General features: G+C 48.3%; 1 protein-coding gene across 3 annotated transcripts in view; it reads left to right on the top strand.

Annotated features, from left to right (window-relative positions):
* The window catches only part of LOC140428417 (potassium voltage-gated channel subfamily B member 1-like), a 514844-nt gene that overhangs the window by 484338 nt on the left and 9035 nt on the right, over positions 1-21471 (top strand). The window lies entirely within an intron of this gene.

Below are 21471 nucleotides of genomic sequence, written 5' to 3'. Positions count from 1 at the left end.
TTTTAATGCCCATGACATCATGTAAGTTATGTACACAGGCCTTCAGTAGCCCCTGTTATATTACCACGATTGGTAATGTGTTGTATTCTTTGACTTTTCTTCCAGAATGACCCGATGTAATGTTGACAAAGAATATACCAACCAAAAGATTGAAACAAAACTATTACACTACTAATTAAATGGAGTTTGCACACTCTACTGAGCTATAGATGTTAATAAATGATATTGAATCTGTCTTACAGTATTCAATCTTATATCTAGTTACTAACTACACAATGATCTCCTGAACCAGCTTGTGGCTACAGAGCCCAACTTTGTGGCTGATTCTATGCGACACTGCAATGCTGCTTCATAATGTGAGGTAACAGCAGCAGTAGGCCAAGCGGAAGATTGATGAGTGGATCAATGCTTGGCAACAAAACCGATCATGATAAATAAAAGAAAGTCCAACTAAATGTAAATCCATCAGGCATTAATTCAAACAGATGAGCATGTGTTGTGGAAAGGCAGCACTCCCAGTTCTCCAAAGTTCAGTTATATATTTCCTTAAAGCACTCAATTTTTCCATTATCTGATTTTTTAATATAATATTTCTGTAAAAGAAACTCCAGCTGTAAGACTGAAAAGCAATGTTTTGTATTTTATTTCCATTTATCACAACTCGAGTCAATGAAAATAAGCTTATACAGTCGGTAATTTGCATAGTACAAACCTGGCAACCAACAAACTAGAGAGTACAGGGAAATAAATTCAAGCATGAAAAATGCAAAATTTATGCTGGAAGAAAATGCACCAACATTTGCATTATTCATGAGTTCATGTGGACAGACTATGTCGTTAAAATAAACATTTCAATTTACTTTAAAATCTTATGCATCAGATAGATTAGAACCGTTTGTGACCTGGAACTGACCTCATTTTTAGAGTCATCAACGACTTGAATAAATATTTGAAGAACTGTACACAAGGTCAGAACCTAAACTGTTTTTATGACTGGGTAATCCTAAAATAGGACAGCCCTCTAACAGAGGTAAAATTGACAGCTAAAGATGCAATGTGATAGGTGGTGCGCATACACATTCGTTCCACACCAGGTGTGCTCCACCCACTATATTGGATTGGGTTCCTCGAAACGTGTCACAAGGAAAAGGGCACAGGTCTGAATCATTTGAAAACCTTGGGTGCAATTTAGTGGAGAAAAAAAAGAGTCCCGTTTTGAGCATATTTAGCAGGCTGGTTCCCAGTGCAACGCCGAGAAGACCCCGCTATTAAACGAGACTCTGTTTCATTTTCGGGCATCGATGAGGAAGGCCCCACCAAGGCCACGCATAGACTAATTTCCTGCACTCAGCCCGCCAGTGCAGGAAGATGGCACCCCGATCTCTCCAAACACCTCCACCCTGCAGCCTCCGGACCCCCGCCCCCATCTCCCTGACTTACCAATTAGGGGGTCTTCGAGACCCCGCACCCCACCTCATAGGGGCAGGGCACCCCAGGACCCAATCCAAGGTACGGGAAACCTGGCACACAGGCACCTTGTCACTGCCAAGCTGGCATCATGGCAATGCCCATGCCAGCCTGGCAGTGATACCAGGGAACCCTGGCATTGCCAGGGTAGCGATGCCAGGCTGGCAGTGCCAAAGTTCCCAGGTGGCATCATGAGTGCCAGGACACCACCCTGCTGAGGGCCTGACCACCCAGGAGCCTCCTATTGCCTGGGAGGCCCTCCTCCCAAGTTCCATTACATCTGGTTCACTTTTGTGGAAACCAGTGCTAAGCTGTGCCAAGGCAGGGTCCCCAAGGTGAGACCCTACGATCCAGCACCTTGGGTAACTCCAGCGTAGACATATTCAAGTGGGACTAACTACTCACTTGGATATGCAAATCTGAATCCCACCCATTGAGGGTGGGATCCAGATCGCGATGCATCATGAGATCCCGTTAGATCTCGCGAGGCGCAATGAGCGTCATAACCACGAGATTTAACGGCCTTGTCAGGTCACCAGGTTGGGTGCGACAAGGCCGGTAGATCATGCCCCTTATTATCATACATCAATAAAGATTCTGCATTTATAGGACCCTTTAGTGAAATTAGCTGTCCCAGAGTCTGACATGTCACATGATAAAATTGTTCAGATACTATAAAAGCTCAGAAGACCCGAGCAGGTGAATCAAAACGGCAGTTTATTTTTAGCCAAAAGAAAGAGCTGCAACACAGCGTACAGCACATAGGTCCCATCCAGGACTACATGGGTTCCAAGCTGGGCCGGTTTTTAAGAGGTGATTCTATGAGCCCCAGCCTCCGCCAATCAGTAGGGGAGCTCGTATTCCACAAGCCCCCAGGGAGATCATTCGGGTCCCCATGTGTCTCGTGAGGGTTATTACAGACACACACAAGCACTAACACGCAGCAAGGAACCTTGAACAATGCTGCTCATAGGACTCATCCACTGGAATCATAGAATGACCTAACACAGAATAGGAAGAGGCCAATCACTCATCATGCCTCTTTGATGGAGCTACCTGTTAGTCCCACTCACCTGCTCTTTCACCCTATCCGTGTCATTTTTTCTTACCTTTCAAGCATTTCAATGTCACTTTTGAATTTGCTTCTGCTTGGCAATGCCTTCCAGATCATAAGAACTCGCTGAGTAAAATTGTTTCATTTCGTTCATAATTCTTTTGCCAGTCACCGTTAATCTGTGTCCTGTGGTTATGGACTCTTCTGCCACTGAAAGCAGTTTCCCCTTGTTTACTCTACCAAAACCATTCCTATTTTGAAAACCTCTTGATGGCTGGAATTATCTGGCCGTTCACTGGCGGCAGAATTCTCTGGTAGCGCCAGCAGCGCACCACGCCCATGGGTTTCCTGGCAGCGTGGAGTGGCTTCAATGGGAATTTCCATTGAACGCAGCAGGAGCAGAGAACCCGCCGCCAGTGAACGGCGCGCTGCCAAGAAACACACGGCTCGGAGGCCGGAGAAACTCGCCCAATATCTCCCCTTGACCTTTTCTGCTCAAAGAAGAGTATCCAGATTAGTTGCTGGAAATACTCAGCAGGTCTGACAGCATCTGTGGAGAGAGAAGCAGAGTTAATGTTATGAGTTGAACATGATGCTTCGTTGGAACTGATGGATTGGATTTGTTTATTGTCACGTGTACCGAGGTACAGTGAAAAGTATTTTTCTGCGAGCAGCTCAACAGATCATTAATTACATGAGAAGACAAGGGAATAAAAGAAAATACATAATAGGGCAACACAACATATACAATGTAGCTACATAAGCACTGGCATTGGATGAAGCATACAGGGTGTAGTGTTAATTATTTAATTAATTAATTTAAGGGCAGCACGGTAGCATTGTGGTAGCACAATTGCTTCACAGCTCCAGGGTCCCAGGTTCGATTCCGGCTTGGGTCACTGTCTGTGCGGAGTCTGCACGTCCTCCCCGTGTGTGCGTGGGTTTCCTCCGGGTGCTCCGGTTTCCTCCCACAGTCCAAAGATGTGCAGGTTAGGTGGATTGGCCATGATAAATTGCCCTTAGTACCCAAAATTGCCCTTAGTGTTGGGTGAGGTTACTGGGTTATGGGGATAGGGTGGAGGTGTTGACCTTGGGTGGGGTGCTCTTTCCAAGAGCCGGTGCAGACTCGATGGGCCAAATGGCCTCCTTCTGCACTGTAAATTCTATGATAATGAGGTCAGTCCATAAGAGGGTCATTTAGGAGTGGGTGACAGTGGGGAAGATGCTGTTTTTGAGTCTGTTCGTGCGTGTTCTCAGACTTCTGTATCTCCTGCCCGATGGAAGAAGTTGGAAGAGTGAGTAAGCCGGGTGGGAGGGATCTTTGATTATGCTGCCCGCTTTCCCCAGGCAGCGGGAGGTGTAGATGGAGTCAATGGATGGGAGGCAGGTTCGTGTGATGGACTGGGCGGTGTTCACGACTCTCTGCAGTTTCTTGCGGTCCTGGGCCGAGCAGTTGCCATACCAGGCTGTGATGCAGCCCGATAGGATGCTTTCTATCGTGCATCTGTAAAAGGTTGTCCTTTTTGGCTGCTACTTAACACCCTCTGTATTTTTTGCCTAATAGTTGCCTTCTATCTATTTTCTGCTAACAGGTTTTGCTGCTGTCGAACTGTTTGTTTTCTATATTTGCAATGGTTTTACTGAAATCATAAGTGGTCAGGCAGGAAGTCGGCATTTGGGACCTGAGGATGATGGAGAGCAGACAGAAAAGTAGGGGGGCGAAAGAGGGCACTGTAGAGGAGACCACAAACACTTCAGGGAACTCTTCCACTACCTTAATAATGTATGTGGTGTCTTTACTACACCAAGGATGCTGGCACTGCCCCCCCCACCCCCCCCCCCCCCCCCCCTCCCCAACCACCACCGAGCTATGTTGCCTGCTGTGGAGCCACAACTGAAGTACTGAGCCAGGGCATGGAAAACACTACTTGTGGTTAGAAAGGTCACTCTGATCTTTCACCTTTCCTGAAAAATTGAAAACTCAAATGCATCACCCACACATACAGGAAAACATGGCCGCTACCTTATAAGTGTAAAATGATTTAGGGTTTCTGAGCTCAACACTTTGCAAACAAAATCTAACATTATTGCCCTTTGGAAAATCCAGACCACCAAAGTGAAAGATTTACCTGAAATAAGCCTGGGAAATAAGGGTAATGCACAACTACTGAGTACTTCAGAATGAATGGAATATTGTTCAGAGTAACAGTGGGTTTGAAAGTGTTCTTTAACTTACCAGAGGGAGCTTTCCTTTTCATCGAAACAACAGCATTGCCCTTGTTGAAATATCTATTGCATATCACCACAATGAGAGGAGTGGGTTCCATTGGTTTAACATATCCACTCTTACTTAATGGGAGTTGTGCCAATTGTACAAAAGCTCATTTTCAAAAGAAATAACTAAGAACATTTATAATTACTTAAATGTAACATTTTTTGTTTGGAAAAACAATGAAACAAAAAGCACCCATGGGATAATTGGAGAACCGGCATGGAGGAGTACAAAACCCAACAGTCCTCAAACGTTCAATTAACATAGTCAAAATACAAAGACTCTGAAGTTAATTCAACTTCTCCACTGCTCTCAATGGTGTTATTAATAAAACAAAATGGTTCAAATCAGCACAATAGACAAAATTAAATGGGATTTTCGCTGCTACTGGAATTATATTCAATGGGCGCAATTTGACGGGATATAACAGAGCCACGTTTGGGTGCGATCAACGGGGTGTTTCTCTGCATCTGCAGTGCAGAGAATAACCCGCTATTTAACGGCACTTTCCATTTTGTTTGGAGGAGCGCCCTGCTGAGGCCACACTTATAATCATTTCCTGCACTGATAAGCTCAGCTCGCCAGTGCAAGAAGAGTATTCATGGATCGGGGTGGCCCAATCTTTTGACTCCCTTCATCCACTCCACCGCGGCCTCCGGAACCCCAATGCGTCCAATTTACCTCTGACAGGATCCTTGAGCCCCCCCCCCCTCCCCTCCCCTCACCCCAACTCTCAAGGGCAAGGCACCCCCAGGCCCGATCCCTGGCACAGGCAACCAGGCACCTTGACACTGCCAGCCTGGAACCCTGACAGTGCTCCGGCCAGACCAGCAGTGCTACCCGAGCACCCTGGCGTCTGCTGAATCGTGCCCATAATCTAGGCTGGCACTGCAGTGTAATACCGGAGGTGTCCGGCACTTTTTGGGGAGGGGGGGCATTTTTGAGATGAAATGTTGAACTGCTCACTTAAATGGATGTAAGTCATCCATGGCATTAAAGCATTATTTTGAAGAAGAATGTGAGAGTTCTCCAGATCAGTAAAGTAAATCAGATTATCTGATTATTAATACATTGCTGTTTGAAGAACTTTGCTATGAGAAAGTTGGCGTCCACATTTACACTATAGTAGTGGCATCATTCAAAAATAATTCAATGGCTGTAAAGTATTTTGCCATATCCAGCAATTATGAAAGATGCCACATAAATGCAGCTCTTTTTTTAGGGGGCTGTGATCACCTGCTGTAGCGACTCCGTGAGACAAATAGAGTGAAGTCGATGAGGCTTTATTAAGCGTGTCTGTTCCCCCGCAGCTCAATAGTAGAATGGCCTGCGGGGGAGGACTCCGGCTTCTTATACTCCGCCTTCAGGGCGGAGCTAGAGGTCAACGGCCAACCAGGACCCGGGATCTGTCAGCCAATGACATTAGGGCTTCCAGTCCCACATGACCCCTAATACATACTACCACACCTGCTTGCCATCTGAAAGCTGAGATTCCAAGCGTGTATGCACACTATTTTTTTAAGAGGGGACTTTCATAACCACCTTGAACATTGGGGTAATTCTGCCTCAGGATGGGGAAAACAGGGAAAGAAAAATACAGCCATGTCATTAAGCCGTTCTCTGTAACCTACTGCCAGACAGAATATGCCTGTTTTAGCCAAAGTGTATGTTCCAAATGTGAATGGATGCCTCAGATGTTTGGGTCACGACTGAAAACTCCCACAGCTTAACTTGGTCTCTGTTAATAACTCTGCTCATGAACCATGAAATAGCATCCATTGGCATAAAAACAATCTGCTGCCTGGAGCCTAGCAACAGATTATCAGTAGTTCCTCAGCACTTCGACCTGGTGATGCAACTTAGCAACAACACATCTTTATTACACCGGCAATATCTCGTGTACCTTGGCCAGGTATATTTTTCTTTGCCAAAAGGTTATAATTTATACAACTGGATTTAGTGCGGTAATTAATACATATCAGAATAAAAATAGAAAATTATGGGACTACACACCAGGTTCATCAGCATCGGAAAAGAATAAAAATTAACATTTCAGGTGAAATTTCTTCATCAGTACTGAGAACTTGAAGAGATGTAACCCTGTTAATAGGGTACTGTGAAGGATTTGCCATACAAAAGATTATAGGCTGGATTCTCCGTTCCTGAGACTAAGAGCTGGATTCTCCGATTTTGAGGCTATATCCGGTGGAAGCGTCTAGTTTTACAATGAAAAGGTCGGCGGCGCCCCGCACCGATGCCCCGCCTGGTGGGGGGCTAGCAGCCACACCACATAAAGCCCCCGACTTTACCTGCAGATACGGACGGAGAATGGTCAGGTCCGTGGTCGCGCATGCGCACGCCAGTGACCTGCGGCAGCCACGCCGTACAACATGGCGCCGGACGCACGCGGACGCGGCCGGCCAGATAGTGTCCCCCCTGTAACCACCCTCGCCACACCCTGCCAGCGTAATGGCTCCCTGCCACGACTGTGGCGGTGCTGGACACAGTCCGCAGCTGCCACGCAAGGTCCCCGAAAACTATGAGCTCATGCAATCGACGCCGTTGGGAAGTCGGCCATCGGGGATGGAGCATTGGGGGAGGGCCTCAGGTGACATCCTGAGACCGTCCCGACGTGCGGTATACTCAGCGATTGTGCCATTTTTGCGGGAGCGGAGCATCCGAAAAACGGTGCCACCCCCGATTTCATTATAAAAATGGATTCTCCGGCCAATCGCCAAAAGCGATTTCGCTGTCGGCAATCGGAGAATCCCGCCCTAAGTGTTGACACCGCGGCAGAATTCGTGGACTTTCACGACAGCAAAACTGATGCCAAATCTGGACCAACTCAGCGATTGGGGAGGGGCTAGCGCCAGCACCACATGGAGCACTATCGATTCCAATTAAAAATGGTGCGGGATTCACCGGGTCTGTGATTGACACTCAGGAGGCTGACAAGCTGCATCCACATACACACATCACAATCCCCACACACACTCATCCCAGCCAACAAGATGGCACTGGTTGCATTGGAGTGTGTCCATACAGCTGATGGGGCCAGAGGGTACCTAGGGGAGTGCCTTGGGGGGACCTGTGGCCCTATGTTCACAGTGGGCAGTCAGCGGTGTGCACAGCTGCATGGCTGCCTGGCAGGCCGCAGCAATGGTGCTCCGTGCCTGTCCACTCCGACCCCACAGCCCACCTCCTGACCTCCCCCCACTACACCCCCTGGCCCTAGCAGAAGCCCCACAGCCATCGGCACAACTGTCAGCAAACTGTGGTGATGTTGGACACTCAGCAGCCACGGCGCCTGTTCCACAATTTTTAAAAGCACAAGTGAAACCCGCCGTCGGGAATTCGGCCCATCAGAGGCAGAGAATCCCAGAGGCCCCAGAGAATACCGAGTCGGGTCCGCTAATGAAACGCAAACGGTGTTTACTGTATATGCGTCCTGGAATGCATTGACGCACTGAAGAGGCAACAGAGAATTGCGATTTGGCGTGAAATCGGCACCTGCCGCTATTTCGCCGTTGGAAACCGATTCTCCGCCCAATCACGTTTCACGATTCTGAGGTCAGCCGACGGAGCATCCAGCCCCATTTATGTTCCAATTTCCAATTCAGATTTTGCACCAGGTCAGTTCGCTGCCATTTCTCATTTCAGCTGTTAGGCCTGTGTATTTCGAGTAGCTTTTGTTTTAAGTTCAGATTTCCAGCAGCTTTTTACTAGTGTTAAGAGGCATTCATAAACATGGACGGTAAAATTACACTGATGTATTTCCAATTGGGTTTACGATATTTTTTCATTGACAAACAAGTGGCAACCGGGCACAATATTGTAAATAGTTATATTGATACATTCTTTAGTTACAGGTTCCTAACTCGATTCAAAAAGACATGCTCTTAGCCTACATCTAATTGCAATGATGATATTAATGTCCCCTGTAAGGACACTCACTCCCTGATACCCTGAGTACATTATTTCAAAAGCACTCTGGAACTGCCAATGAATTGTGATGTGTGGGTGCTCTGCTACACAGACGAACCAACACGGTTGCGGATGGTACAACTCAGTTTTATTACTAACATATATTTACAATGGTAAACTGGTTACTGTGGTTCGATCATAACCCTTGAATCTGTGGACCTATTCCTAACACTATCTTGGAGTGGCACTCAGCACATGGTGGATGTCTGAGTGGCTTGCTGTGAGCTCTGTGCCCTGAGCTGTCTCCTGCTGGAATCAGCGGGAAGTGTCGTGTTCCCCGTTTTATCGTGTGTATGCTCTTGCCTGTGATTGGCTGTGGTGTTGTGTGTGTATTGATTGGTCCGTTGACCTGTCCATCAGCATGTATGTATGTTTGCACCATGATGTTTACCTGAATATCATGACATCCCTCCTTTTTTACAAGAACATGTGCCTGTGTGGTTATAAATAGAGATGTGTACTGAGTGCAGCTGAATGTGTGTGTGTGCAATATCTACAGCATGTACATGAGGCTAAACTATATACAAGGGGCGATGTCAGGTGCGACATAGCAACGAGGTTGTACCATTATCAAAAGACGGGGAAATGCTGAACGTCAAAACGAACTCCTGTAACAACAAGGAAAAATAGAAACATATTAACACAGTGGTATTATGAGTTCAATGTTCAAACAGGTTCATAAGTCCAGTCTAGTAGGTGGGCGACGAATTCGGGTTGACCGCCTCAAGGGTGGGTCAGGATCCACCGGCTGAGGAATGGGCCTGGCCACGGGCGACGACGGAATGGGCATGGTGGCAGGAAGCTCCACAAAGTCGACATCAGGAACAACAGGAGGGCGTGGTACCGGTGTAAGTTCCTGTAGCGAGCGTGGAAGCAGGCGAAGAGCCCAGCAATTGCGCCTGCGAATGGAGCCATCAGGCATGCGAACCAGGAACGAGTGGGGAGCCACGCGTCGGAGAACTTCGGCAGGTGCTGACCAGCCACCTTCTGGTAGGTGGATGCGGACGTCGTCTCCAGGCGCCAGGGCGGGAAGATCAGTTGCCCGTGTGTCATATGCCATCTTCTGGCGAACGCACTGCTGTTGCATCCTGTGCAGTACCGGAGCATGGTTGGTTGTGGGTACCAGAATGGATGGCACAGTGGTCCTGAGGGCGCGACCCATCAACAACTGGGCTGGTGAGAGGCCAGTGGCTAGTGGGGCCGAGCGATAGGCTAGCAGGGCTAAGCAGAAATCGATCCGGCAGCAGCAGCCTTGCAGAGGAGCCGCTTGACGATGTGAACGCCCTTCTCCGCCTTTCCATTGGACTGGGGATGCAGAGGGCTGGACGTCACATGTGTGAAGCCATTCGAAGCAGCAAAGGATGACCATTCCTGGCTGGCAAAACAGGGCCCATTGTCCGACATGACAGTAATCGGAATGCCGTGGCGAGCGAAGGTGTCTTTGCAGGCCCTTATGACAGCGGACGATGTCAAATCGTGCAGGCGTATGACCTCTGGATAGTTTGAAAAGTAATCAATGACGATTACATAGTCCCTGCCGAGCGCGTGAAAAAGGTCCACACCCACCTTCGCCCAGGGGGACGTCACCAGCTCATGGGGCTGATGCGTCTCAGGAGGTTGCGCCGGCTGAAACCTTTGGCAGGTGGGGCAGTTGAGCACCATATTGGCAATGTCATCACTGATGCCCGGCCAGTATTCTGCCTCTCGGGCCCTCCGTCTGCAGTTCTCGACCCCCAGGTGGCCTTTGTGTAGTTGGTCGAGGACCAGCTTGGCATGCTGTGCGGAATCACAATCCGGTCCAGCTTCAGGAGGACACCATCAATGACGGCCAAGTCCCGTCCAGGACATTGTAGAACTGCGGGCACTGTCCTTTGAGCCACCCTCCCGTCATGTGGCGCATCACACGTTGTAGAAGGGGGTCAGCCGCAGTCGCCCGGCGAATACGGGCCAGACTGGAGTCGTCGGCTGGCAGATTTGCCGATGTGAAGGCCACCTGCGCTTCGACCTGACAGACAAACCCCTCCGAGTCGGGCGGTGTGCTCACTGCTCTAGATAGGGCATCCGCAATGATAAGGTCCTTTCCCGGGGTGTAGACCAGTTGGAAGTCGTACCTCCTGAGTATGAGTCGGATGTGCTGGAGGCGAGGGGTCATTTCGTTCAGGTCCTTATGTATGATGCTGACCAGGGGGCGATGGTCAGTCTCAACGGTAAACTGGGGGAGACCATACACGTAGTCATGGAACTTGTCTATTCCGGTTAGCAAACCCAGGCACTCCTTTTCGATCTGCGCGTAGCGCTGTTCTGTGGGGGTTATGGCCCACGAGGCATAGGCGACCGGGGCCCATGACACAGTGTCATCCCGCTGTAGGAGTACCGCCCGGTACCGCCCCAATGCCGGACTGGCTGGCATCAGTCGAAGTTTTAGTGTAACGAGATGTGTCGAAAAACGCCAATACCGGGTCTGTGGTGAGCTTAATTCTGAGCTCCTCCCATTCCTTCTGGTGTGCGGGCAGCCACTGGAACTCCGTGGACTTCTTAACTAGGTGGCGAAGAGCCGTTGTGTGGGAGGCAAGGTTGGGAATGAACTTCCCCAGGAAGCTGACCATGCCTAGGAAGCGTAGCACTGCTTTCTTGTCTGCCGGCTGCGGCATGGCTGTAATGGCGCTCACCTTGTCTGCATCCGGACGGACCCCTGACCGGGATATGTGGTCCCCCAGAAACTTCAGCTCGGTTTGGCCGAAAGAACACTTGGCTCGGTTGAGGCGCAGGCCATTTTCCCATATCCGCGCAAAGACGCGCTGGAGACGATTGATGTGCTCCTGTGGTGTGGTGGACCAGATGATGACGTCGTCAACGTAGACGTGCACCCCTTCGATGCCCTCCATCATCTGCTCCATGATCCTGTGAAAGACCTCGGCTGCTGAGATGATGCCAAATGGCATTCTGTTATAGCAGAACCTGCCGAAAGGAGTGTTGAAGGTGCACAGCTTCCTGCTGGACTGGTCCAGCTAGATCTGCCAAAAATCCTTCGAGGCATCCAGTTTTGTAAAGATTTGAGCCCGAGCCATTTCGCTCGTGATCTCTTCCCGTTTGGGTATGGGGCAGTGTTCCCTCATTATGTTGTTGTTCAGGTCTTTCGGGTCGATGCAGATCCGGAGCTCGCCAGAGGGCTTCTTAACACACACCATGGAGCTGACCCATGGCGTGGGCTCCGTGACCCTGGAAAGCACCCCTTGGTCCTGGAGATCCTGCAGCTGCTGCTTGAGACGGTCTTTGAGTGGCGCTGGGACCCTGCAAGGTGCGTGAATGACCGGGGTGGCGTCCGGTTTGAGCCGTATTCTGTAGGTATAGGGCAGTGTGCCCATGCCCTCGAATGCCTCCTGGTTGTGGGCGAGGAGCGATTGAAGCTGTGCCCTAAATTCTGCATCTGGGAAGTCTGATGTGCCTTCTGGAGACAGAGCGTGGACCGCTGCACGAGGTGGAGAAACTTGCATGCCTGTGCAACTAGCAGGAAGTCCTTTGATGATCCGACTATTTCGAATGACAGTGTGGCCGTGTATGTGTTGTGTGTCACCTGGAGCTGGCAGGATCCCATGGCCGGGATAACGTTTCCATTGTAGTCGACCATCTTGCAACGGGATGGCCGAATTGGTGGTCTGACCTTCATGGCGTAAAAGGCTGACCATGCTATGAGGCTGTCGGAGGGGCTAGTGTCCAGACGGAATGTTATCGGTGATCGGTTGACCGTTAGGGCGGCACACCATTCATCACCCGGATTGACACTGTGCACTTGCAACGGTTGGTGGGTCCTGCCTGGAGACCTATCCGGTTCCTATCCGGTTCTGGGCAGCACGGTAGCATTGTGGTGAGCACAATTGCTTCACAGCTCCAGGGTCCCAGGTTCGATTCCCGGCTTGGGTCACTGTCTGTGCGGAGTCTGCACATTCTCCCCGTGTGTGCGTGGGTTTCCTCTGGGTGCTCCGGTTTCCTCCCACAGTCCAAAGATGTGCAGGTTAGGTGAATTGGCCATGCTAAATTGCCCTTAGTGTTTGGTGAGGTAACTGGGTTATGGGGATAGGGTGGAGGTGTGGACCTTGGGTAGGGTGCTCTTTCCAAGGGCCGGTGCAGACTCGATGGGCCGAATGGCCTCCTTCTGCACTGTAAATTCTATGAAATCAATGACCGCAACACGGAAGGCGTCCCGGTCGTCTGTGTCACTGGTCTGGATGTCGTCTGGGCACGACTGTAGTAAGGAGGCTGAATGGTCCGCACGTCCCTGCGAGGTTGTCGGAATTGGGGAGCATTGGCAGGTTGAGCTGCTCGACAGCAGGCAGCGTAGTGGCCCATCTTGCCACAGCGAAGGCATTGTCGTTTTTTTGCCGGACATTGTCGCTTTAAATGTGTGGCTCCGCAGTTGCCGCACGTCGTGACGTCATGGCGTTCGTTGTGCCACCGCACATGCGCAGTTCGGTCTTGCGTTGAGCGCGCCTGCGCATCACGTCCCTCTGTGTCGACGTCTTTTTTGGCGCGCACAAACGCGGGAGGCCGTGGAAAGTGCGCAAAATGGCCGCCCTCCTCCGGGCCGCAGGCCGGGAGGAACTCGATCGCCTGGACCCGTTCGGCCTCGTAGGACGCCTGCCTTGCCGATCTGGCCGCATAGGACCCCTGCCGTGCCGATTCGGCTGCTTGAAATTGGGAGTAGTGGCTGGTCGCGTTTTCATGAAGGACACAGGCTTCAATTGCGGAGGCTAGGGTGAGGCCTTTAATTTTGAGGAGCTGCTGGCGTAGGGTGCCTGAGGTGACCCCAAAAACAATCTGGTCCCGAATCATTGAATCGGAGGTGGTGTCGTAACCACAGGACTGTGCGAGGATACGGAGTTGTATAAGGAAAGGTTGAACGGGCTCATCCTTACCCTGCAGGCGCTGCTGGAAGAGATACCTCTCGAAACTCTCGTTTACCTCGACGCTGAAGTGTTGGTCATGTTTGAGAAGGACCGTCTTGTACTTGGTCTTGTCCTCACCTTCCGCGAATACCAGGGAGTTGTAGACATGGATGGCGTGTTGCCCTGCCGTGGAGAGGAGGAGGGTGATTTTCCTGGTGTCCGAAGCGCTCTCCTTTTCGTTGGCTTCCAGGAAGAGCTGGAAGCGCTGTTTGAACAGCTTCCAATTGACGCCGAGGTTTCCAGCGATTTGTAGCACCTGCGGTGTGCTGACGGTGTCCATGGCGCAGGATGGCAGATTCCTGAGGATTCGTAGGTAGGTCTCACAGTTACCGGGTTCCAATCCTGGTACTATGATGTGTTGGGTACTCTGCTACACAGACGAACCAACACGGTTGCGGATGGTACAACTCAGTTTTATTACTAACATATATTTACAATGGTAAACTGGTTACTGAGGTTCGATCATAACCCTAGAATCTGTGGACCTATTCCTAACACTATCTTGGAGTGGCACTCAGCACATGGTGGATGTCTGAGTGGCTTGCTGTGAGCTCTGTGCCCTGAGCTGTCTCCTGCTGGAATCAGCGGGAAGTGTCATGTTTCCCGTTTTATCGTGTGTATGTTCTTGCCTGTGATTGGCTGTGGTGTTGTGTGTGTATTGATTGGTCCGTTGATCTGTCCATCAGTATGTATGTATGTTTGCACCATGATGTTTACCTGAATATCATGACAAATTGCACTTTAACAGAACTGATACAACAAAATAATAACACTTCTGCATTCAAAATAGTATTCTGCCTTATATTGCTCAATGTAACTGGCAATTTTAACTTAGTCACTTTAACCTTTCTAGTAAGCAAATGATTAATATCAACTGTGTATACTCACCTGTAAATTGATTGTTCAAACCAATATGTAATCAATTATTACTTCAGATAATCAATGAAAGTTTTCAAATTTTGGTGGAAATAAAGGAAGGTTAAAGAAACAAAGCAGAACCTGACGGAAATACTCAGCTGGTCAAATAGTGTCTGTGGGGAGAGAAACAGGAGGTAATATTTAAACATGGAGGATAGGGCTATTTGACTGACCATTGAGAATCATCCAATCGGGTAATGAAGAACCTATTCATTTTCCAGTTGATGGGGGAAGGTAGAGCACCGCGAGTATGAATATGTAGGCAGACCAATGGCATGAGTGCAGGAGTTGGTCTGCTCGGCAAAGTGGCACAGTGGGTAGCACTGCAGCCTCACTATGCCAGCCACCTGGGTTAAATTTCGGCCTTGCGTGAGTGACAGTGGAGTTTGCACTTTCTCCCCAAGTCTGCGTGGGTTTCCTCCCTCAGTCCAAAGATGTTCAGGTTATGATATAATAATCTTTAATATTGCCACAAGTAAGCTTACATTAACACTGCAATGAAATTACTGTGAAAAGCCCCTAGTCGCCACCCTCTGGCGTCTGTTCAGGTACACAGACGGAGATTTCAGAATGTCCCACTCACCTAACAAGCACGTCTTTCGGAACTTGTGGGAGGAAACCGGAGCACCCGGAGGAAACCCACGCAGACAGGGGTAGAACGTGCAGACTTCGCACAGGCAGTGACCCAAGCCGGGAATTGAACCTGAGACCCTGGCGCTGTGAAGAAACAGTGCTAACCACTGTGCCACTGTGCCGCCCCGTGGATGGATTGGCCATTCTAAAAAAATTGTCCCTTAGTGTTCAAAGATGCGCAGGTTAGCTGGGGTTACGGGGATAGGGCAAGGAAGTGGGCCTCGCTGGGGTGCTGTTTCAGAGGGTCGGTGCACATTTGATGGGCTAAACGGCCTCCTTCTGCACTTTAGGAAATCTATGGTGCCTCCAGTAATAAGACCAAACAGAGGGATCAAACTTAACCCAAGCAGCCCCATGTGAGGCAGTGCATCATCACTGAGCTCGGTGAGACCCACATCAATAGTGTGGTTCAGCCATCTGAGCAGTACACTCCACAGATACTTGTTAGTGACTATCAACAGCACTTTGACTGTAGCCTTGGTAGGACCTACCTATGAATGTCTTTGCCATTTTAACCTACACAGGAGCTATCTCTAATCAGTAGAAATAGTCTCATTGAAAGTGACAGCACGCAAAAATTTATTGTCGGCATTTTGTTCATGAATTGTAAATTCCTGTTCTGCTTTATCTGAAAATATAATAGAATATTTGGCTCCTTCCGGCCACATTGAGATGTTCTGCTCAGGTGGGAGCACAATCATGTGATTATGGAGCATTGTGTGAACCATAAATGAGATGCTGTCAAAGTGTTTCCCATTCTCTGAGCTGTTATTAAGGACCATTAAACCTTTGTGGCCTGTCAAGTGAGCCACAGATTAATGCAATCCACATTTGACAGCACAGAGCAACTATTTTTCACGCGATACTGAATGGAATTAATAATGCAACAGCAAAGAGTTTATTCATCTTTCCTGTAAAAATAATATATTAACTCTTATTGCATTCAAGTGCAACTGGGAAGGGAAGGATTTCGGCTTTCTTTCACCCTATCCAAAGTCATTGAACGTGCATCCAATAGAAGTGTCCATTTTTCCCAGAACTCCAAGCTCCTCCAATCAGGTTTTCACTCCTGGAATGGTACTAAAATGGCCCTTAACAAAGTCATGAATGACATTCTATGTCACTGTGACCGCGATAAGCCATCACTCTCATTTGTCTCGACCTGTCAACAGCTCCTGCCAATGTTGACCACATTATCCTCCTCCAATGTCACACCGCCATCAGCCAGCATTCGTTGGCTTCCATTCTTATATAACCAGTCATAACCAGAGATTTGCTTGCAATAGCTTCTCATCTCGCTGTTACTTCTGGTGTAGCTGGAGGATCAATCCCTGCACCTCCATGCTGCTCCGCGGTTACATCATCCAAAATCACAATATCAAGTTCCACATGTATCCTGACATCGCCTAACACTACGCTAGTGCCTTCTCCAGTACTGGATGAGCAACAATTTCCTCCAATTAAATAGTTGGAAGATGGAAGCCACTATATTCGGCCGTCGCAAATAGAATCATAGAATCAGAGCATATCGACAATGCAGAAGGAGGCAATGCGGCCCGTCGAGTTTGCACTGACCCTCTGAAAGAACACCCTACCCAGGCCGGCTTCCTCGCCCCATCCCCATAAGCCCACCTAACCTTTAGACGCTCAGGGGCAATTTATCATTGCCAATTCACTTAGCCTGCACATCTTCGGACTGTGGGAGGAAACTGGAGCACCCGGAGGAAAACCACGCAGACACGGGGAAAACGTGCAACCTCTGCACAGTCGCCCAAGGTCAGAACCAAGTCACTGATGTTGTGATGCAGCAGTGCTAACCACTGTGCCACCGTGCCATGCAAAGTACTCTATTTCGTAACCACCGACTCCATCCCTCTCCCAGGCAACACTCTGAGGCTAAATCAGACAGTTCACAATCTTGCTGTCATATTTGAGCCCAAGAGGAGCTTCCAACCATATATCTGCTCCATCACCAAGACTGCCTACTTCTCTTTCATAACACACCCGATCCAGCAATACTTCAGCTGATCTGCTACTGAAACCCTCATCCATGCCTTTGCTACCTTGAAATTTGATAATTCCAAAACTCTCCTTGCTAGTTTCCTATCTTTCATCCTCCATAAACCTGAGGACATCTAAAATTCTCCTGCCCGTTTCCTAACTGACACCTAGTCCTGTTCACCTATCCTCCCTGTTCTATATTGATGCATAATCCAGCAATGCTGCTTTTATAAAATTCATTCCCTCATTTTCAAATCTTTCCAAGGCCTTGCCTCTATCTCTACAAGCTCCCCCAGTTCCACAATCTTCCAAGATCTCTGCACCCGTCCAAGTCTATGCAATCCCTTTTAGTTCCAATATTGGGTAAAGTTGACAGGCACTATTGGCCTGCAATCCTAACAAAACCAGCTGCTTCCTTTGCCTGCTTGTCCTTGCCAAGAGAGAATGAAATGTCAGTTTTCATTGAATAGACAACCTCAATGTCCCTTTAATTAACAATAAGTAGCAAAATGTAAGACGTTGCAAATGTCTCCAGCTCCAGCCTCGAAGTAACCAGACACATAAAAGTTCTTTGCCACATTCACCTTCACAGACACTGGAGTACTGTATGATCCTTGCTCTGCTCTGAGGCAGAGGTTTGTGGCTGCAACAAGTGTCAGGTTTCAGTGACGATATCCTCAATGAAGCGCACATGTCTCACACATTGTTACTTGCTGAGATTCAGGTGGGAGAACTGCTCACGAGGGAGGCAGTGGTGCAGGGGTATTATTACTGGATTAGTAATCCAGAGGGATTACTTGGGACCTGAGTTCAAATTCAATAGAAATCTAAAATTAAAGGTCTAATAATGACCATGAAACCATTGTTGACTGTTGTAAAAACACACCTGATTCACTAATATCCTTAAGAGAGGAAGATTGCTGTCCTTACCTGGCCTGGCCTATGGGTGACTCCAGATCCACTGTATGACTCCATGACTCTATGTCTCATAGCAACTAGTGCAGAAATAAAAATGCTGGAAATACTCAGCAGGTCATTGAACATCTGTGGAGAGAGAAACATAACTAACGTTTCAGGTTTCCAAACTTTCATTTCTGGATGCCATGACAGGATTAAATATCTACCGGGCAGTCGTCCTGCTTCCCGAATTTATTAAGGATAAGACACCATCTCTAAGGGCTGCCATCCAATAAGGTAATTAGCAGATTTTCAGCCCCAACAGCATCACCGGGTGTGGTCGTTATTGCTGGACCTGAGACAGACCTCACATCAGCACAAACATGGAGAAGTGACTTAGGGGGGCTCACTAGGGCCATTCTGCAGGCCCCAGCATGGCGGAAGAGGGTCATTATGGAAAGCAGTAGGGGCACTTCTAGTAGGGCAGACCTTTGGGGCTTCTGTAGGGGAAACATACCCTATGAATGTATTCCTCCTCCCCCCACCCACTTCCACAAGCCTACATGGAGGTCGGCAAGGTATAAAAGCAGAAAATGCTGGAAATACTCAACAGCTCTTTCACCATCTGTGGAATGAGAGGGCAAAATTCTCTGAGAAACTAAGTTCCCCACCGGAGCTGAATTGCATGTGATTTGGGTTCCCGTTGGATGCGCAAATCACGGAGCAAATCAGTATCCCTCGCCATGCAAACAAGTGAAATATTTGCTTCGTTTATGAAATAAATCCACAGTGGTCCTCACAAAACCTTGTAGCATAAAGCAGTTCACAGAGTTAACTTGGGGCGCCTGGGAGGTGATTGGACTGAACATGTGGCTGAGATATCCATACCCTTTTCAAGAGTACATCAAGAGCTAGAGGACACAGAATCAAAATAATGGGCAAAAGGAGTAGATGTGGGGAAAAACAAATTCACCCAGAGGATGGTTGAAGTCTGGAATGAACTTCCTGAGAGGATGGCAGGGGCAGTTCGATTGAGGTATTCCAAAGGGAATTGGATTGCTATCTGAAAAGAGAGAACGTGCAAGGTCACACGGATAAGGCAGGAGAGTGGGGCCAGGTAGAATGCCCTTTCAGAGAGCCAAAATCCCTCTTAATGCACTGTAAAGATTTTGATCTGTGAAGTTACAAGTGCTTGCTTTGTTTAATTCTTTTTGATGTACAATAAAGTTTGTTTTTGTTTAAAACCATGAAATCCTGTGGTGTAGTCCTGTCAGGTAATTGGTGGGTGCTTGGATTTCTTCTTTAAAAGTTAACGTTCCCTAGCAGGATTGTAGCACTTATGCCCTCTGCAACTTGAAAATCCAAAGTGTGGGATGAAGGAGTGCAGAGTGTGAGCAGGAGGATTATGTATGAAAATGCCACAATCTTTGATAGTTTCAACTCTGCCATAGCCTCAGTAATTGCTGACCCCGTAATCGCCGGCATTGTCTGCTCTGCGGGGGATCCAAAGTTGCAGGCGGCCTGTCCTGCTTTAGTTAGCACTTGCTTGTTCTTGACATGCACCATCTTCCCCTGCAAGAGAGAAGAAATTGTGTCAATGAGTGGGTTGTTCATTCCGTTTGGATGCTGTGAGTGTCCTGATCCAATAGCAGATAATATGCTCAACCTGTAAGATGTGGATGTGAAGTTCCGAGCAGTGCTAAGTGTGTGAGGATAAAGTGAAGCATCTTAGGTATGAGTCCTGACTGATAGATATTGTGAGGTGAGTGTTGGTAGTGTGGGGATTTAAACAATGGTCAAGCCCAATGGTACAGCTGGTGGGATATGGCTTTTCAAGATGCATTCACTGACCTTTACCATTCGTGTGAGGTCATTGAATCTTTTGCAGCAGTTCATCCAGGTCCTCAGGGCTTGACACCTGACATTGATCGCCACAACTTTGTGCTCCCATTGTCTTTTGACCATGTGTCTGGAATGCCACCTGGCCCCTGCTAATACAGGACAGGTGATCCATTCTACCTACTCCACCAAGGTCTCTAGTGCAGTGTTTGATAACCATGAAGCCCCCTCTCCCCACCGTTCTTCAATGTTTCTCAGGTCTATGTTACTTCCTGCACGATTGTCAGCGGCTGCTCCAACCGCAATGCTAGTCCCCAGTGAGAGGAGCAGGCTAGCTTTCAGAACTTCCTTAAGTGGTGCTGGCCCCTCAGAATATTGACCCTCTGCTGATCCACCCAGCCACTCAATTCCATGGTTAGAACTGGCTTGAAGCTGAAATAATTGAAATGAGCAGGCAGCCCATTTTGGGGGACTATTGACTTCCTACCCCAAAGAGCTGCCATAGCTAACAAAATGGCAACTTGTTCACCAAATTGCCTGTTCCTGGTGCTATAATTATGTAAATTGTAACAACTGTCCTGTAAAGTCTAAAAGAGGTCAATTTCTGAATGGACTATTGTTAAAACATTCACTGTGTTATCTACATACTGCCTCTTTTCAATACAATGTGTGAAGAGTGGTAAATATGTGCCTAACGAATTAAGGTAAAATCTAAGATTAACACTCACAATCTTGTGACTGATGGGAAAGAATTCTGCTCAGGTTGACAGTTTTGGAAGAAATAGAATTGGAAGCAAACTCCTGAGCCAGATGTATAATTGACCAAACCAGAGAAAACAAAGAGTGAGCGTAAATGATGTGTCGAAATGGTAACAGTCAAAAAGGGTGTACCAAAGGCATCAGTAATCGACCTATTGCTGCTTATAGATTATTCAAATTATGTGAAACTGGGATAGAAACAAGTTCCTTATAAGTCAAAATGGTGCATCATTTCAGGAATGGGCAATCATATTGGGCTCAATTTCATGGGGTGGGAGAAGCGGTGCATATGGGTTAGCAGAAGTCTGCAGGTAATGCGAAAATCGGCCAGCTGCTGACGGAACCAAATTTAAAAACCTGTTAAAGTGGGACTTGGAAGTCCCATCTTTGAGCGCTCTAACAGACCCAACAATGCCAGAACAGCACCAAAGGTGGGCACTGCAAGCAGTTCCCATGAAGAGAAGACGGATGATGGAGCCAGGTTTTGTGCAGGACGGGCATCAGGCAGCCTCAGGAGGAGGACAAGGGTGGTAGGGGGATGGGTTTTAGGAGACAAAGCCAGGGGGAACAAAGTGGGTGGTAACATCTTGGATGGGGGTGTCCCTGATGTGCAAAGGGCATCCCTCCCCCACCCAAGTTCCTTCCTTTATGTCTTTACAAAAAAAAATTTCCTAAGCAGGTTCCTTACTCTTGCCCTTCGGCCA

Source organism: Scyliorhinus torazame, chromosome 8 (assembly GCF_047496885.1).
Source record: "Scyliorhinus torazame isolate Kashiwa2021f chromosome 8, sScyTor2.1, whole genome shotgun sequence".
NCBI lineage: Eukaryota > Metazoa > Chordata > Chondrichthyes > Carcharhiniformes > Scyliorhinidae > Scyliorhinus > Scyliorhinus torazame.
Note: the sequence above shows the minus strand (reverse complement) of the source record. Positions and strands in the feature narration are given on the sequence as shown.